The sequence below is a fragment of the Musca domestica genome, unplaced genomic scaffold (assembly GCF_030504385.1).
Source record: "Musca domestica strain aabys unplaced genomic scaffold, Musca_domestica.polishedcontigs.V.1.1 58, whole genome shotgun sequence".
Classification (NCBI taxonomy): Eukaryota; Metazoa; Arthropoda; class Insecta; order Diptera; family Muscidae; genus Musca; species Musca domestica.
This window is the reverse complement of record NW_026712360.1, coordinates 4,959,540-4,973,409: the sequence shown is the minus strand read 5'-3', so window position 1 is coordinate 4,973,409 and position 13,870 is coordinate 4,959,540. Positions and strand designations below refer to the sequence as shown.

The following is a 13,870-nucleotide window of genomic DNA, read 5'->3' as shown; positions in this document are numbered from 1 at the left end:
ACTTCCATTTCTCTTTTGGATCATCATGGAAAATGAGAGTCATTTACTCTCATAACGTTTCCTTGGAGAAACATTACCACTGGGAGCATTGGCCATGGAGATCATGAGAGCTTCCCTCTCTCAATGGACAACATTGAACAAGCCTTTCAAATGACGTATCCAATGTGTGACGTGTTCCTTTGGTGATATTCTTGGTTTCTTTGTTATTCTTTGGAAAATGTTTTTTTTGCGGAAAAACATTTCAACAATTGATTGATACATTTTTATGATCTTCAGCGTTTTGTCGTAAGGAAATCGACGATTGATTGATTTATCATCGAGAGTAAGGAGAAAAGTAGTACTTTTTGTTGCGGTAATTGATAATGAAATTAGCAATTCAATTGAAATACAAACACTTGATGAGGATCAATTTCAAAGAAATAACAATTTAAGGTCCACTATGTTTCAATTGAATCGTTATGTACACAGAGTTGTAGTGGCGTATGAGTTATGACACAACGCATACGTTACGATTACAATGTATTGACCATGGTACAATTACAAAGGTAATTTCATGCAATCACACAATTAGATTTTATTTATAAAGGAACGTAGGGCCAAAATCAAACTATGTTAACCAACACCCCTTTATCCCTCTACGAAGAAGCCAGCCAATAACTTAAACCAGTCAACAAAGCATTTTATATATTCTTAACTTTAGGCCGATTACACCTAAAGTTGATATATCGAAAGCCGATCTAAGTATCCCTAACATTGTAAATTGTTTACTTATTTTTAGACAAAGGTTTCGATGTAGCCAATCAATAATTCAATAAAAAAGTAGTTAAGTTAAGCCGACTACACCAAACGTCGAATTTATTATCACCTGATAAATAAGTATACAAGTCGTTAATTTAGGCCGCCTATACCAAAAGTTGTTTGATCAATATTCGACCTACGTATCCCTGCACACGAGGAATAGTTTCTGGTTCATAAAGAGATTGCCAATATTGGCAGCCATTCCAAGCAGTTCTAGCCCTAATAAAGGGATCATTTATATAAACCAACGTTCTTAATACCTCATAAAGAAAGTTTCTATATGGACCCTGAAGGTTTTGTTTTAATATAAATGTGTTCTTTTATTTTTTCGACAATATACCAACAATAAAAATGATTCGACCTGAAAAATAAGGGAAAAAACCGTTTATTTAGGCCAACTATAAGGAAAGTTGGTTAATCGAAAGTCGAAAGTATTCAACCTGACCAACGATAAACTCGTGAAAAAGCCGTTAAGTTAAACCAACAGCACCAAATGTTTATTAATCGAAAGTCGACCTACGTATCCCTAACGTGGAGAATGGTTTCTGGCCTAATGAAAAGGCCAGCTGGCAGTGCATGTCCAGGCTAACAGTGTATACCCACATGGACCAACGTACCAGAAAGCCTAATCAAGAAATTGGCAATATAGGCACTGGATGCTTTTTATGGAATATGCAATTTATTCTTTTATTTTCTTAAAAAACACGTTCAATGTAAAAAAAAATATTCGATCTGATCAAAGATAAATTGATTAATCGAAAGTCGACCTACGTATCCCTAACATGGAATTCGTCAGAATTCGTCAGTACAGACCAACGTTTTAGACATCTCATCAAGCAATTGTCAATATATATCTGGTACCAAAATCAAATATAAAAATTATACTTTGATTTTTTTCGATAATACACCAATCGTAAGAAAATGATTCGACTTGAAAATAAATAATTTAGACTTAGACTTTAGATTTAGTTAATTTAGACCAAAAACACCGAAGGAATCGGTTGATCGAAAGTCGGCCTGCGTATCCCTAACACGGAGAAAAGTTGAAGGAGTTGTTAACATTAGCCGCCCAGGCTGACAGTGAAGGCCCTAATCAAGGGATCGTCTATAAAGAACAACCAAGAAGACATCGTCAATATATTTTTTTTAATTTTAAAAATTGACCAAATTTTTTAAGTGTTTAAAATAATTAAATTGCCAAAAAATGAACAATATTTTCTCTCCAAAAATTTCATAATTATTTTTTTCATAAATATTATAATTGTTATTAATTTTTTCCCCTCCAAATCCCATTTCAACAACAAAGTAAATTTACTTTATGTTTGTGTGTTTAATTTGTTTACACTTGTCGTGTGTACAGTGTCAAGTTTAAGTTTAATTTGTCGTATGGCCAATTGTCAAACACGATCATTCAACTAGGTAGTCATTCGCTGAGCGTGTCATACTTGTGTTTACACACACATTCATACAAATGTTTCCTAGTAACCGAACAGAAGATCACCATCCCCAGAGCAATGCTAATGAATGCGGATAATATTTCCAGTGATTAGCTGAGATCGCGATTAAGATGTACATTTGATTAAAACGATGACAAGTTGTGCGAGTGTGTGTGCCCAGGGGTTAGTTAGCCCATAACTGAGTAAGCTATAGTAATAGTATGTTACGATTGTACATGGTTGATGATGTCCGACTGATGATGTTGATCATGCTAAACGATTACACACCAGTTAATAACAATATTTATTTATTTCGAATTGAAAGAGACAGTTTTCAATGTTTGTGTGAGAAAAAATAGTAACTGCCGCATTGGAACAAAACAGACTTTAATAGGTACTAGGTAAAAAAAATTAAAACAAAATTAATAGAATACAGTAAAGAGGTTGTCAATATTAGCATCCCTGGCTAACAGTGCTGGCCCTAAAAAAGGTTTCATATTTATAAACCAACGTTCTCAATACCTCATAACATTTTTTCTATATAGGACCTGGATGTTTTTTCTGTGTTTTCAAATATAAAATGTATTCTTTTATTTTTTAGACAAAAATGATACGACCTGAACAATAGGTAAAAAGTCGTTTATTTAAGTCATCTATAAGAAAAGTTGATTAATCAAAAGTCGACCTACATAGCCCTAACATGTAAAATGGTTTTTGGCCCCATGATGAGATTGACATTCTAAGTTGTCAGTGTAGACGCTAACCAAATGATCGTCAATGTAGACCAACATTTTAGACACCTCTTTAAGAAATTGTACATTTAGAGTATGAATGCTTTTTTTATCAAATATAAAATTCACTCTTTTATTGTTTTCGAAATAAGATTCGACCTGAAAAATAAGTAAAAAAACCGTTTTTAATTAGGTCAACTATAAGAAAAGTTGATTAATCACAAGTCGACCTACTTAGCCCTAACATATAAATTTGTTTTTGGCCTCATGAAGAGGTTGTCATTATTGACCACCCATGCTGCCAGTTGAGACCCTAACCAAGGGATTGGCAATAGATACAAATGTTCTAGACACCTCTTTGAGAAATCGGATCTTTACTTATTTTTCGGAAAAAATAAAATATAAAATGTATTCATATTTGCATCAATGCATCAAGCATCAATCCTCTATAGAATGGATGCTTTTTTATTAAATATAAAATGTTTGTATGCTCTTGACATATTATTCAGGTCGAATCTTATTTAAAAAAAAAAGTAAAACAATAAAGAGCCGTTTTTATTTAAGTCAACTATAACTATATTAATCAAAAGTATATTAAACAAAAGTTGACCTACATAGCCCTAACATATAAAATGGTTTTTGGCCTCATGAATAGTTTGTCATTATAGACCATCCATGCTGCCAATAGAGACACTAACCCAGGGATCGTCAATATAGGCCTACGTTTTAGACATCTCATCAAGAAATATTCAATATAGAATATGGATGAATTTTTATCAAATATAAAATTTATTTATCTATTTATTTTTATTTATTTATTAATTTTTTTTTTTTTTTTTTTTTTTTTTTGATAACACCCAATATACAAAAATAAGAAAATGATTCGATCTGCCATGAAAAAATTTTCAAAAAGTTAATTTAGGCCAAAAGCTCTGAATGAATCGTTTGATCAAAAGTCGACCTGTGTATTCCTTACACGGAGAAAAGCAAAGAGAAAAGTTGACGAGGTTGACAACATTAGCCACCCAGGCTGCCAGTTCAAGGGATCGTTAATAAAGACCAACCATTGGTGGTCCCTACGTCCAAAGCGGCATTTTTTTAAGGAATAATACAACGTTCACATTCAAAGGTTTTTGTTATAATTGATGTAATATGATCTATTTGACATGTGTTTTCATAACTATATTCGTATAGGGCTCTAATGTCATTCTCTTATGGATATTACGCTTACTTTCAATTGTAATGAAAATTCGCTCGTAATAAATCTGGGAAGTAATCCTTGTTATCTTTTGAAAATATTGTTCTTTCCTATTTCTGCTTTTAGGAAATGTGCATGGTAGAAGAATACAGGTAGACGCATCGACACAGCTGTCAAACCAATTTTGGAATTTTGAATGAAAAATTATTATAATTTGCATATTATAATTACCTTCGATTGACATCGCATAAGAAAACATATAAAAATCTACTTATATTCGAAAATACATTTTAAAACTGTTGGCATGCCAATGTTCCCAAGCGTTGATGCATCTACCTATGTTCTTCTACCACGGAAATGTGATAGACAACATAAAAACTGAATATCCTGATTGAAACTATAATTAGCGATTATTGCACCTAGTGATCCCTATGTACAAAACAACATTTTTTAAGGGACAATGTATAGTTCACATATAGAGTTATTTTTATCGTAATAATTAATCTAATATGATCTATTTAAAATGTCTTAATTACACTTACTTCAAATTGTAATGAAATTTCGATTTTATTATCCTTGTAAGGATTTTTGGCAGTTTTCTCAACTTTTGTCTAACACTTTGATGTATCACAAAAATAAATATTTTTTTATTTTATATTTTTAATTTTTGCTTTTATTTCCTTATATCCTTTTTTAAAAACACTTTTTATTTTTTTTCAAACAAAAACGGGATTGACTCTATTACGACAACTCTGTTGAGCTTAATTCCAAGCTTTCCTCTAATCTTGGTTTAAAACGCGATTATTTTCACAGCACGAGATTTGGAAACAAATTTAGAAAAAAAAAAATACAACAACAACAAAAATCTGGATGTTGTTGCTTCGTGTCAAGTATTTATACGGCGGAGTGCTGATGTTTGATGTTGTGCTCGGAAAGTGACAGCTTAAACGCAACTGAAAAGATTTCATTACATTTCTGCAGTTAATATAAATGAGAATTAAAGCAAAAACAAAGGCAAACGAAAGCAAAAAAAAATTCTAACTAACATTACATGCTGTGACGGTGTTGGTAGGGGTACAACGGACACAAACACACTCAAAGGCTTTCCATACCGCAAGTTGGGCACACGTTGAAACTTTGCCATTTAGATGTAGATTTGTATTTAAAATAGATTTTTTTTCTAAATTGTTTTTTTTTTTTTTTTTTTCTTTTTTGTTCTCGTTATTCCCAACTCCCAACAGATGTCGGAGCTTTTCGTCCGTTTCACGGCCATTAATATTGAAATAAGTTTTTGTTTTACCCTGCAAGTGCTAATAATAAATATTGGAATTTTTTTGTATTTGCCTTAATTTTCTTAATTTGTGATTCAGATTAGATTTAGATTTGTTGAAAAGAATAAAAAGCATTGTCTGTTGTAATTATTTATTAATTATTCCATGATTATTGTTTTTTAATATTTGTTTACTTTGTAACGACTCCGATTCCCAGCTATCCCGTTACTATTATGGGAATGGGAATGTGGTCCTGATTAATATTCCGCCGCGATCGTGTGATGAGATTATTGTTACAATTTCTTTACGGTCTGTGAGGATCCATATGAAATCCAAATGGTTTATGCAAATCAATGAAATTAGATTCCTGGGAATAAGTTTTTCAATAAAAAAACTATGGAAAACATTGGCAAAATCCACGTTCTTAGGTCAAGAAGGCCATGAGAACGAATTGAAAAAAATAATTTTCATATTTGTTCTGTTCCAGAACCTGTCAGAATCTACTAGTTTTGCAATCTTTTTCGATACCATAAAGGGAAAATCAGTTAGATTTCTAGGAACAAGTTATTTCAATAATAACTGTGGAAAACATTGGCAAAATCTACGATCCACGAAGGCCATGAGGACGAATTGAAAAAAAAAAATGAATATTCATATTTGCTCTGTTCCAGAACCTGCAAGAATCTACTCGTTTTACATTTTTTTTCGATACCATGAAGAGAAGATCGGTTATCGTAGCATAACTTTTTACATTCTTGCAGATCCGGAAAAGGGAAATTATAAATTCAACAAATTATTGAAAAAAAGAGATTCCATTTACAAAACTCAAAATCTCAGCTTCTAAAAATCTTAAAAAAAATGTTGACCCGAAAAAAATCCAAAAAAAAAACTTTTTCAATCTAACTTTCCATAACTCCTAAATACCCTCAGAAAAAATCCTTCAAAAAATTGTATTTATTATCTTTTCAAACCTTGACCCCATGCAAATCTAAAACCCTCAATATTACTCTTATTCCCCTGTGTTATTATGCAATAACAATAAATTGCATGTCTCAAATTATCCCACCATTAACATGGGCTATTCATTCAATATTTGTATCAATGATAATCCCCAGTGTGCACGTGGTTTAACTTCGTCACTTGTCGGCACACGGTTGGTTCAACAGTCAATCAGCTTTGAAACGAAACAGAGAAGGCAGGCAACACTTTAAATAATTATAATTTATTTTTTATATGTGTATATAGGGTTATTAAAAGACAATTAAGAAAATATTTCAATATTTTATCGGGGTAATTACTAAGAAGTTGTAAAATATTAACCACATTATTAAGTTGTTTGCAGGGGTAGGGTTTATAATTACCTTCTTATTGGCGAGATAAATTGTGGATCAAATAAGGAAGTTTTGAAAAAAATTTGTTGTCTAGAAGGAGGAAGATTGCGAAATTATTTTGAGTAGTTAAAAAGTACATTCCAAAGAATATGAATCCAGATTATATGATCAAATACGTGACAGGAGCATGGCAACGCTTATTTCTTGATTATTTATTTAGCATAAATTAAAAAAAAAACTTAAAAAAGAAACTAAGACTAATAATGTCTACTCTCTCTATCTCTCTATAAACATTTCAATTTTCTTTCAAGAAATATTTCTGGTTATAACAGACAACATTGAAAGGGAATATTGTGATCAAATCGATAGTTGTCGATTATTGTACCTAGTGATACCTATTTCAACTTAAGATCAGTTTACATGACTGCTTGGTGGCTTTCGCATATTTTTATGATGGCAATGCTGGTAAAAGAGAGAATTGCTTAATTCGCTCTGAGAGTACTGCGTTGCACAGAAAGTTCGAGAACGAAAATACTAGTAAAAATGTGAAAATTATGTGGCAACCATTCAAAATCAAGGTATTAGTTAATTAAAAGCAGACAAACATGCCAATATTTTTTACATGGCCAAATTTAAACAGCAAAATGATAAAATATGTAAGGGAAAGTCAAAAGTCGGGCGGGCCGACTATTTGATATGTAAGGGAGTTATATCCAAATCTGAACCAAACTTGATAAAATTTTAAGCATTTATTTCTGAGCTGTGTTTGATATCTGGTACCACAGATCATTGTTCTGGAGTGCATATTACGCATGTAAGGGACTTAAAACCCCAAATCGGATAAAACATATATATGGAAGCTATAATTATATCTTAGCCGATTTTCACCAAATTTGACGTACTTGCTGAACTATACTGAATCTAGACTGAATTCGTTACGATGTGCAAATTTAGGTCATTTGGGCTGATATTGGTCATTTGGTGCACGGACATACTGACATGCATACATCGCACCAGTTATCAACTATCGCATCTAGTGATCCCTATTTGCGAGTCAATGACTGTTTACATATTTAAAATCGTGGTGTTCCCGTAATTGTTTTTATTGATAAAACTTTTTAAAAGGGAAAAAAATATTTTTTGTATATTTTGCCTACAAGTTCTACTAGTTTTTTTGTTTACGGGTACGGTGCCCAAGTTAGAAATTAAAAATAGCCCAATATAGTACTACATCGAAGGTTGTAGAACACAACTTATGCCAACATGAAAATGAAGGTGGTCCAATTCACGTTTGTCAACTTTCTCACCTAGTGATCCCTATTTGCAAGTCATAGACTGTTTATATAATAAATCCATGTGATTTAAACTGTCGATTACATTGTCCACATTTTTTTTTTTTTTTAATTTGCAGTTGAACAATGTCTTGTTTTTAGTTTGAACCCAATTTAGTGTGAAAATCCTTCATCTTTCCATTAATGTTTCGCATGATTTCGGCTATTTAAGAAACTTGTGAAAAACAGGCACTCTATACGACAGCATAAGGTTCTATTACAGAGTTGCATATTTCCTTCTAAGTTAATCAGCTGGTTTTGGACGTAGATAATTGCGCCATGTTACATTCAATCGCTACACATATATTGTCACAAACGTATTTCCCATATGGTGTGCATGAAATTTGTCAAGGTCAAGAATCCTTCAAGTGTCATCAAATTTCTTAGCATGTTCCTACTAACGATTAACTTCGGTTACAATGAATTTTGACAGCTTAAAGAAGATCAGCTGTTCTTCTCATTGTTCTTTGCTGCTGTCAAAACTCAGGAAGGCGAAAAGGGTTTTATAGAATACATATGTTTTAAAGTCAATGTCAAAATGCAACCTTGAAATCCATGTCTTATTTTCTTTTTGTCTATTCAATAAAAATTTCTCACTTTCTTGACACGAAAGTCTATTCACAAGTCCATATAAATATATATGCACAAACGTATGACAGATTATCTATCCCGCATTAAAACCCATAAATCTTTCATATTAAAACAATTACTTCTTTGAATACAAAAAAAAATGAGCGGACTAAAATCATCACTTGTCACGCTATCATTCATTAATTAAAAAATTATTATGTTTTGTATTCGCATTTTTTTTTTTTTGTTTTGTGTTTTGTCCAGATTCAGATATGGACTACAAACAAAATATTGTGTGATTTAATTATATTTAAATTGTTGCTATATAAACTGTTAATAAGCATCTCAAATCGTGAGCATATTATAAGCTTCTTTTTTTTACACAGCTCATAAAAGTTCTGGCGTACATGATACGATCATACATACTCTCATACAGCGGCTGGCATGAGATGTTCCAATGAGTTGTTAATTAATTTATTCATTATTGTTTTAATTAATTTGTTGCATTGACTTTGAAATTTTGAATCTTAAAATTTTCGTAGACAGTCAAACAATGATAAAAAATGCTGTTATATATATCAAAAAGGAGTTTAAACCTTCAAATATATCTAATGTAAACATGCTATTATTAAGCAAATGCCATGTTTATATTATAATTTTTGTAGGGTACTACTTTAAGAGGATTTATTTGAAGTATAAGTAATGGATATGACAATCTTACTCCAATTGATGTGTAAACGTACTGTAATAGTACAAAAAGTACAGATCTTCTACAAAATTTGCATTTATTAAGGTAAGAATACATAAAAAGCCTTTTTTTGACTGGCTTAAATTATCGGCTTCTTGGGAAAATAACAAAAAAGTGTAAGGCGGAAATCGAACTAAGTCAACCTATGACTCCTTTGTTTATCTACGAAGAAGCCAGTCTAAAAAGCGTTTTATGTATTCTCACCTTTATTCCCTCATTTGTAAAAAATATAAACCCATCAAGTCTCCAGAAATCATGTTCCACTGTTCGGCTGTGCATTTGTTTGTATTTTCTGAATTTGTTTTCCAAATTAAATTAGCAATAATTGTAATTACTTTTTATTCCCTTCGAACATCTGTCGGAGCATTCGAAGAGAGCCTGACTGGCTGGCTATGTGTTTTTAATTATTTTAAAACCCCAGCCCCAGGTTTGTTTCCAATATGAAACGGTTTTAAATGCAGCTAATTGTTGTTGAGGGTTGTCGGAGTCGCCGGTCGTTCGTTCGTTCGTTCGTTGTAATTGGTATGTTATAAATACCTATTCCAATTCCCATAACTCAAAGTCGGACATAATTAAATTGTTACATTGGCATAAATATTGTAAGAAATTTAATGATTCTATTACAGCTTTAGAAGACTGGCGTTTATTATTATTATTGCAAGCGATGAGTGTTTTCTAGCAATCAAGGAAAAAACAGGTGGCCCAAATCGAATTGATAGAGAAACCAGCAAATATATTTCATATTCTTACAATATTAGGTATTGGAACTGTGCTAAATAATCAACATTTTTAAAAAATCCAGGGAAAATATCAAAATATTTTCAGTGAAGAAACCAAAATATTTTCAAATCCACAAGACAGTCAATGTGTGATAGCAAGTGTGTGATAGCAAACATTATTAGTCATATGTAAAATGGCAAATCGTTTGCAAGCACATAAAGCCTTATTTACAACGAACATGTTTTTATAAAATATACTATTTACACTGTCAATTATATTGATTATACTACAAATAATTGACGTATATTCGAAAAATATCATCTTTTAAATGTGTGTAAAGTATACTTTGGAAACGAGAAATGTATGTATGTGAACTTCCCTAATATCTATCAGCTGTTTATCATCATCAGCTGTAGTTTTAAGAATTTTTATTTTAAGGGACAAAACATGGTAGAAGAATATAGGTAGACGCATCGACGCAGCTGCTGGGACAATGAACTGTCAAACCAATTTTGGAATTGAAAATGTTGAATGACGCATGACGTCGTATTAGAAAAAATATAAAAATCTACTTATATTTGAAAAGAAAGTTGATGCATCTACCTGTATTTTTCTACCATGGGACAAAATAAACAAAATCTTGGATGAAGTACCGTTATATTTAGTATATGTGAACAATGATTATGAGATAAAGACTAGAATTATTGCAGAGCATAAATTGTCCAACAGCTGGAAATAAAAATAAATTTGCACAGGCAACCCGCTGTGTCTGCAATAAACTTTTGGTGTCAAGTGACGTATTTAAACGCCGATAAGTACATATACCCTTATTTTAACCAATCATATTTTAATAAAACGTGTTATTTATATTGTCAGTTACATTGTCAAATAGTTGGCAAATCTTTGTAAAACACGAAATTAAGGCGTCGGTGTAAATCAGACGCCAAAAACCATGGTAGAAGAATACAGGTAGATGTATGAGAACATTGATATGTCAAAAAATTTTAAATGTTCCTTCAAAATATAAGTAGATTTTTATAAGTTTTCTTATACGACGTAATTCGGAGGTTATTATAATTCGCGTTTTTTAACTATTTTTTCAAATTTAAATAATTTTTCATTCAACATTTTCAATTCCGAAATTGGTTTGACAGTTCATTGTTCCAATATTCTTCTACCATGTTAAAAACGATAAAGTAGTGCATGTGAACTACCCTAATATTTATCACTGATATCAGATTAGCCGATAGACAGTTGAAGTTTTAAGGCTTGTTAATGTTGCTTTCAAGGATAAAAAAGTAAACAAAATCCAGGATTAAGTACCGTTATTCCTGTATTTAAGGACGATGTTTAATAAAATAAAGACTAGAGGTGTTACAGAGCCTTACAACTTCCTAAAAGTAAAACTTCTTTCTATGGAACTGGAAAAAAAATAACTTGCATAGACCTGCAGCAGACCTTTTGGTTCCAAGTGGCGTGCTTAAAAGTGAAATACATAAAAAGCTTTTCTGGCTTCTTTGTAGAGGAACAAAGGAGTTTTAGGTTGACTTAGTTCGATTTTTCCCTACGCTCATTTTCGCCGATGACAAAAGCCAGTCAAAAAAAGCCTTTTATGTATTCTCATATACAAAACATATTTTAGTAAAAGGCGTTATTTAGATTCTTAGGGTGGAAATACATAAAGCGCATATTTGGCTTGCTTAACTCATCGGCTGGCTTTTTCTTAAATAAACAAAGGAGTTTTAGGTTGACTTAGTTCGATTTTGGCCCTAGGCTCCTTGTTCATTTCCGAAGAAGCCATGCGATGACTCAAGCCAGCCAGATAAGCGCTTATTTATTCCCACCTTTATTTATACGTCAAATAAATTACGAATCTTTTTAAGAGGGGTAATTTAGGTGTGGATGTACAAGACGTTTACGTTCACTTAACCTAATATATTTATTCATGAATTTAAAACAAAAAATAAAACATGTTGTAGTTCAACTTTACAAAATTATATTCCGACTAATCATAGATATCCGTTCGGAATTCTAGTTCGACGAAAACATTTTTCACGAGATATAATTCTCCTCATAATCATGAATAACTGAAGAGAAATAATCTGCGAAGATGGCAACGCGAATGGGTCTTTTTCGTACCTTGTGTTTCCTATTTGTTGTTGAAATTAGTGCCATTTTTTTCGTCCATTGAAATAAAAGAAACGGTAGTTAATCCTAGATTTTGTATATTGGAGTAATTCATAAGAGTTTTAATTTATATCCCATAGATAGCTATTGGTTAATTGCTGATTTGGTATCTTATTATATATTATTAAGGGGATTCGCACTTTAAGCTTTATAAAAAAATAATAACATTTATTATACTATTTACACTGAATCAAAGATTTTATATCACAAAGAACTGATCCGTTGCAGTACCTGCAAGAATCTGCTAGTTTTGTAATTTTTTTCGATATCATAAGGGGGAAATCGGTTATCGTAGTACAAACTTTTACATTCTCTGGAATAGACCAAATGTGTCTACGAAATTAATTTAAAGGTAAATTGTAATACTTGTCAATTTTCCCAACTTTAAATCAAACTCCCTCCATCCTCTATCAACAGATGTCACCTTGCAACTCTCAATCTTTTACAGAAAATATTTGCGCTCTCCCACAACATATGTCACAAAAATTAATTAAAGAAAAATCTTTCTCACTCCATTCAAATACTTATGGATAATGCATGAATTAATTGCTCTCCTGATAAAGAAAGTTATCTCCTCCCCCCTCTGCTTATTACACTTAAATTCATTTAATGACTTCAATAATAATTGTAGAACACCTGTTGCCTACACCATGAAATTTCAAGCAAAACAACTTCAGAGAAAAATCAAATATTTTATTTTACACCAAGGACCAGCCGCAGACGATGACAAGGATTTCACATTGCCGGTACTGTAGTCCCTTGAGTATTTACAATTTCATGTAGAAAAAAATCACATGGATATTAATAGACCAAGAGACAGACAATTTAAAGCAATACCGTCAAGTTAAATGTAAAGAGTCGGAATACCCCCTCCCAGTTGTGTGTGTGTTTTTTCACCTTCTTGACTTACCTTGTTTGAGATATTTTGTAGATTTCGTGTACGTTGCTGCGCTTTACCGGCTGGATGCTTTGTATTCAATATTGGCTCAAGGATGTGAATGTCAGACAAGCACGAAAATAATTCCTGGCGCCCAATGAAAAAGAACTGATGAGGTGAACGAAGGTGGTGTTCAAATGAAAACGATGTGAATATTGTTGACAAATATGCTGTGGAATGTTGAAATGCTGGAACTGAAGCGTTTTACCTTGACGTTGATGTCTGCTGTTGTCTGAATTGTGTCGGCGGAGAAAACAGAAATGTGGAAGTCTCTTGTGCAATGTTTGCGTTTAATGTTTATTGGAGCAAATCCTCAAGGATATTCAACTGGTCTCTGCGGGTTATGTCTGCTTGTCTATGATTGTTGACGGTTACGGTTTCGGGATATTTTTTGTAGCTATTGTTGATATTATTGCTGGCTTGACTTGCGGTTGCTTGGCTTTATTTATTGGCTGCAATATTTCAATCGAAGAATTCCTGTGGGAGATTATCGCAAAAGGTATAAAAGAAGAAGAAGAAAAGCATGAGAAAATTGTTATTATAATCTTCCACCGCAATTGAGATGATCGTTAATGAAGTAAATGAAAAACGAAAGCTTTTTAAAGAAGAATT

At 32.1% G+C, this 13,870-nt stretch overlaps 1 protein-coding gene across 4 annotated transcripts in view; it reads right to left on the bottom strand.

Moving 5' to 3' along the window:
* The window catches only part of LOC101899816 (synaptic vesicular amine transporter), a 54,294-nt gene that overhangs the window by 30,886 nt on the left and 9,538 nt on the right, over positions 1 to 13,870 (bottom strand). For 2 of the 4 annotated variants that reach the window (XM_011295698.3, XM_011295697.3), the window contains exon 2: positions 13,232 to 13,735. The gene's annotated coding sequence lies outside the window, so the exon portion shown is untranslated. Of the gene's footprint in view, positions 1 to 4,705; positions 4,896 to 13,231; positions 13,736 to 13,870 lie in introns of those variants that run through there. The other 2 variants (XM_059128862.1, XM_011295699.3) reach the window with 2 other exon arrangements.